Raw genomic sequence first — 6,000 nt, 5'->3', positions numbered from 1 at the left:
TGAACATGTAACATACAATCACCCGCACGAACTTACGTAAAGAAGGGTGGGAGTTGATCTCACTCCGCGAGTTCACAAGTGCGCTTTTAAAATAAAATAATATCGCGGTAATCTTGAGATTCAAGATATGACGCAAAATTGAATGTGCGGTTTGTAGGCTCATGTGGCTTTCCTTTAGCTCTCAGCGCAACATATATATATATATTTTTTTTTTCAAATGCTAAGCACGCAACCCCAATATGTGACTTTTTTCTTCACTCACCCTGGCTTAAAACCAAGGCTTCGCCATCACCTTCCTCGTCACCTTCAGACACTGTACACCGACTTCGTCTCAACGCCGAAGTTTAGGAATAGCTGAATGTGTCACCTTGATTTGACCACTGACCCATATTGTGACAACTGCGGAACAATGGAACATATTTTGTTAGATTGCCAGGCATACGAAGAAGAAGGAACTTGTCTCCAATATGCTCAACTTCGCAAGCACCGCTAGATCTCGGGTAAATACTTGCACCCATGTCTTCTTCTAAGCAACGTCAAGTTTTAATATTTCTGCTGGGGTTCATCGAGGGCACTAACTTAACTGATAAACTGTAGAGCGACTTGCGTCAGAACTGTTACGTTCTCACTTCGACCAATCATATTTTTTATCTCTTTTGTTTTCATTTCCTTTTTCTGCACTCCTGTTCTAAGGACCTTTCTGTCCTCAATCCCCTTCCCCACTACACAGTAGCATGTAAGCGTCTTTATACACGCCGACAGTATTCTCTGTTCTTTAGTAAAGAGCCTTCTCTCTCTCTTCGTTCAGGAGCACAACGTTCATTGGTCTAGTGTAGCGCCTTGAATATGCACTACGCGTATATAGACCGAAATGACGAGGGCACCTCTCTACACAGTGTTTGTCAACCACCTTGTTACTATAGATTAAGAATTGAACGGTTTCTCGGCCACGCAAGACCCCTTCAACTGTGTTTGCGGCGTGTTCACTGGGTCCTTCAAATATTCAACAAGATTGCATTAGTCCTCGTTCGAGGGCGCTTCCGCGCTCTGACGTAATACATTTCATTGAGTTGCGGTGGACTTCAGATGTTGCCGCCGCGGGTGGTCCGAGCGTGAAAGTTTGCGAACGACGCGCAGGGGAAACGAAAAGGCCGTGAGCGATCCAATTCACTTTCCGCTGGTGCTAGAAGAGTGAGAGACAAGGAAGGGGGGAGTCGACGGGGGAGGGAAGCGGTGACGCACTGAATTTGTAGAGAATGCATGGGCGAGCTTTGTGCACACACTAAATGACCCTGTGCGTAGGGGGTAACCGGCTCTTCGTTCGGCGTGGGACGGGCTGCCAAAAGTGCGACAACACGTGCAGCCGCTCGGGCCGTCAGCCTTTCGGCCTCTGTTACACCCATAAGAGAGTAATCTGTCTCCCGCACAATACTCCTTGTACCCATAGGCGTGCGCACGGGGGGGCAGGGGGGAGGCCGGCCCCACCCTATTCACCTAAGAGGGGGGGGGGCGCAAAGTCAGCCCCACAGGTTTTTGGGTGTAGCGCCGCGCACGAATTGGTAAGAAAGAAGATGACAGGAAAGAGGCGCATCTTCGGGGCTTGCCTGGGAAGCTGCAGTCCTGACCATCGCCAACAATTGAGTCTTATCAGCGGACGGGGCGGCGCAAAATTTTGGTCCCATCTGCAGGTTTTGGTCCCATTTGGTCCCGTCCGCTGATAAGACTCAATTGTTGGCGATGGTCAGGACTGCAGCTTCCCAGGCAAGCCCCGAAGATGCGCCTCTTTCCTGTCATCTTCTTTCTTACCAATTCGTACGCGGCGCTACACCCAAAAACCTGCAATGAAATACCAACTAGCCTGCATTGACACCCTTGTCCAGTATATCAGCCCCACACATTGGCATATAATAGGGAGGGGGGGCGCTGCAACCCGGGAGGGGGCGCAATGTCAGCGCCATACATTGACATAATTGGGAGGGGGGGGGGGCGCTGCGACAAACCTTCGCCTCCCCCCCCCCCTGAAAGGGAACTGTGCGCACGCCTATGCTCGCCTTGAAATATCGCGTCTATCGTGATTTCTGAACAAAATGAAAGAGAAAGTTATATTGATTGACTTGTACTAATTGATTTTGTAACGAGGTCGCATCTGACGCAATACCTTCGTTATATGCGGTATTCGTTACAATCATGCGTGCTGTTTGTTCAGGAAACAGAGATTTTTTTTTTTTTTTTAGAAATCGCCTGTGACAGATAGCATACACTGTAGTCATTGAGCGGCTGATAGGACTTGCACGAAAAATCGAAACACGTAGTTGTCTAATTAATTAAATTCACTAATTATAAATTTAAATAAATATTTCGTGGTACATTTTGCATACCAGTAGTCTATACACCTCGCGAACTCACCGCCTGGTATTCGTGAACTGGAACACGTGCTGTGAAGTAACTAAGATGCAATTCGGTGATTACTGTTAATTATCCGACCATGTATTTGGATACCTCGCGCACGTATACCGTACGCCGCTTGGAGCAATAGAGCGCAAGGGCTACAATGGCGCTACCTGTCCCAGAGTGTTTTTAAATATTCTGATTCGTCTTAAAGAAATAAAAAGAAACGGCCTGTATGTATGTTACACACTGTTGCTGGCGACAAATGAAAAAGAAGAAGAAAAAAGAAACCATGGATGTGGATTAGTTGCTATATATGACATATAGTCGCATCTTACTGCCTACCCTGATCCTCCGCTCATCCTCTTACCTTCCACTTCTTTCTAAACACAGTAGCCGGACTCGAAATGCATGATGTGGGCTTTGTGAGACCGCTAGCTAAAGATTACATTTTACATCCTTCGTCTTTGACAGCTAGGGGATGTTGAGCGTTGTTGTCTTGTACCGAATAATTAAGCCGAATGGAAGGCTTATACACGCGATCGCAAAGTCACGTGACTAGGCGCCTTCGCGCATGCGCATTGTGTACCCCGCGAGCTGTTCTCTCGTTCGCTCACACGCGCGCGCATAATAGACGAGGAAGCGACGCGCGAATCTGGAGCACCCGCTTTGAGATGCAAAGGAGCCGTGGCCGATTATCTTTTCTGCGCTCCGCGTTAATAACTCGTTAAATACGGTCTCGGAATAAACACTTCCACGTATACGCATACGCATATATACACGGTCGACATGAAGCGTGCGGTCACCCTCGAAAAACCGTTTTGCTGCGCCTTCCGACTGCACTGCCCCCTCCAAGCCACACTTTCTCCGTGTTTGCATCCCCCCTCCACTCCTCGAGCTTTCAAGCCGCACTTCTACAGCCTTTGCCTTTCGCGCGTCACATTTTTCTTTCTGTTATTACTGTGGCCACCTCACTCTCGCTCCTACCTACCGTTCCGTTCTTCTTCAGAGAAGGCAACAACCACCGGCAGAAAGTTGCGAGCTCGCCAGAAAGAAAAGCCATAAAAGATGCGCATTAGCTCTTTGTGACCCAGAAACACGCCACGGCGCGGCGAGACGCCTCCGCAGCACCGACGAAGTACTTCCATTATGCCGAGCGTCCCGCGCACCGCAAAGGGTGAGTACACCACGTACGTCACAACCGACAACACCGGGTCTCACCCCCCCCCCCTTTATTTTTTTTTTTTTGCCAGCGTAGGAAGGGCGTTGAGTCATCCCTGAGAAGATGCAGAAGAGAAAGGTTGACCGGAGGATGGCGTCTGCGGCTTCGGAACGGCCTTCGATGGGATCTGCGCAAGCTTCAGCGCGCATACCTTAGGTGGATGGTTACGGCGCGCGCATTGCGTGCAGTTTTCGTCATACGCGCGCACGCGCGTTCTCACTAAAGTAGTAAAGCTGGCGATAATGAAGTCAACGCATGGCACCGCCAGCAGCTCCGTGTCCACTCGGTCAGAGCAGTGGTCATGTGTTTTCCTCTCAAGGCGAACGAAGATGCTTTTCCGTGGTGCTCGCTGTGAGCACTTTCGTTCCGCTGTCCGCCGGTGAAACCGAAAGCCGGCGCCGCCGTTCTTTGTCCTTTTTTTTGTTTGCTTGTTTCTTTGTTTCTGGTTCTCGAACGCTACGCGGCTGCGCGAATTTTTGAGGAATTCGATCGCCTGTTTCCCCTCAAGGTCTCCATCTTTTCTTTGTCACGACAATGCATGCCCTGCCTTCCCGGTTTTTCTTTCTTTCTCTTTGCAAGGCAAGATGTTGCAAGTAGGCGTGTTCCGGGCGCCCATAGCGTTGGTTGTCTAACCGTGACAGCTGAAGCTTGGGAACTTTTACTAGAAAGCCTTCACCCCATGCGCCACGTAATGTTTTGCAAGACAAGTTGCGACCTGATTGCAGCACCAGTGCGCGAAGTCTTGAACCGTTTTTCTTTTTGAGAGACTGCCTTCTGGACAGTCGGTAACCCAACCCGGGTCGCTCCTGTTCCCCTCGCACACGTGGAAAATCTTGGCGAATGGATGGAAACTCTACCGATGTAACGACATCTGGAACTTAATAATAATAATATCTGGGGTTTAACGTCCCAAAACCACGATATGATTATGAGAGACGCCGTAGTACGCGGGCCTCAAACATTTTCGCCTCCATCGAAAATGCAGCCGCCGCGGCCGGGATTCGATCCCGCGACCTTCGGGTCAGCAGTCGAGCGCCATAACCACTAGACCACCGTGGCGGGGCCATCTGGAACTTCAATAACGCTAAAGGACAAGACAAAAAATTCCGGAGGTGACCCTAATTCTTGACTTAGATCTGTCACTCGTACCTTGGCGTTCGCGTGCCCACGGATCTCAGAGGCCACGCAGAAAGAAGCGGGTGGTTGAGATCTTCTCCGCCAGGTGCCGCAACGATACCAGCTGCTCATAATCTGCACCCTGGGTCCCAATCCAGCCCCCCGTCCAGCCTGGCTCCCCCATTCCCACTCCAATTTATTGTGAATAAAGTTTATTCCTCCTCCTCCTTTCAATGAACTCAATCAATTAATTTTAATGAATTATTCTGTCAGTTAATCGGCCCTTATCTTAAATAAAGTTATGTTTCGATATCATATGTATCCAATATAACTGTTAACTTGACCCAGAACTATCGGTTTCTATTTTCCATGAGACTCTTTAGGAATGCGCGGAGAACCAGAAGTACGCGCTCGACCGGAAGTGCTTAAAAGAGAAACAAGGGTGTCTCTACAGTGGCTAGAATACTGTAGTGTCACCCGGGATGACTCGCGGTGCTCACGCCACTAAAAAAAAAAGTTAGTGAAGGCGACCGGATAGGCGCTGTCCAGATCCCTGCTGTGCTAGACAGCGCACGTCTCATCCTTTGGCGTCTAGCAGTTTGTGTTGCCGATGTGGCGCGTACGAGATGGCTAGATGAAATGAGGTAAATCAAGGAATCCATGGAATACAATGCGTTATTCCATTGTCTGTAGTCGCTGTGGTTCACACTCGCGCACTCTTGGCCGCTGCGGTGGCTCAATGGTTACGGCGGTATACCTGCGGACCCGAAAGGCACGGTTTCGACCCCGGCTGTTGCATTTCGTTGGAGGCGAAATGCTAGAGCCAGTGCACTGTGTGATTTCAGTGCGCGTTAAAGAAACCCTATAGATGGTCGAAATTGTCCGGACCCATTCACTACGGCGTCTCCCATAGCCTGAGTCGCTTTGGGACGTTCAACCCCACAAACCAAACAAGCATTGCTCTCCGTGGCAATGCAGAGAGGAGCAGAGGCTTTCTTGCATGGGTGTAACTGCGCCAAGTCATAGTCATAGTTAGCATTAAGTGGTGTAAACTGCCTTGATTTGCTCATATTGATAAGTTGTCTGAAGAGAGAGAGAGAGACTCAGACGAAAATGATTTAAAGAAATGCTGGAGATGTTAGCCTGGCTATTCGCCTGACACACTACTCCAGCTACTGGGTGATGATTATGATACAAATACACTATTAAACACACAAACACGCACACACGCACACACTAATTATATTAACACACACACTTCAATGCGTGGATGG

Source organism: Rhipicephalus sanguineus, chromosome 9, assembly GCF_013339695.2.
Source record: "Rhipicephalus sanguineus isolate Rsan-2018 chromosome 9, BIME_Rsan_1.4, whole genome shotgun sequence".
Lineage (NCBI taxonomy): Eukaryota > Metazoa > Arthropoda > Arachnida > Ixodida > Ixodidae > Rhipicephalus > Rhipicephalus sanguineus.
This window is presented reverse-complemented; position numbering follows the sequence as displayed.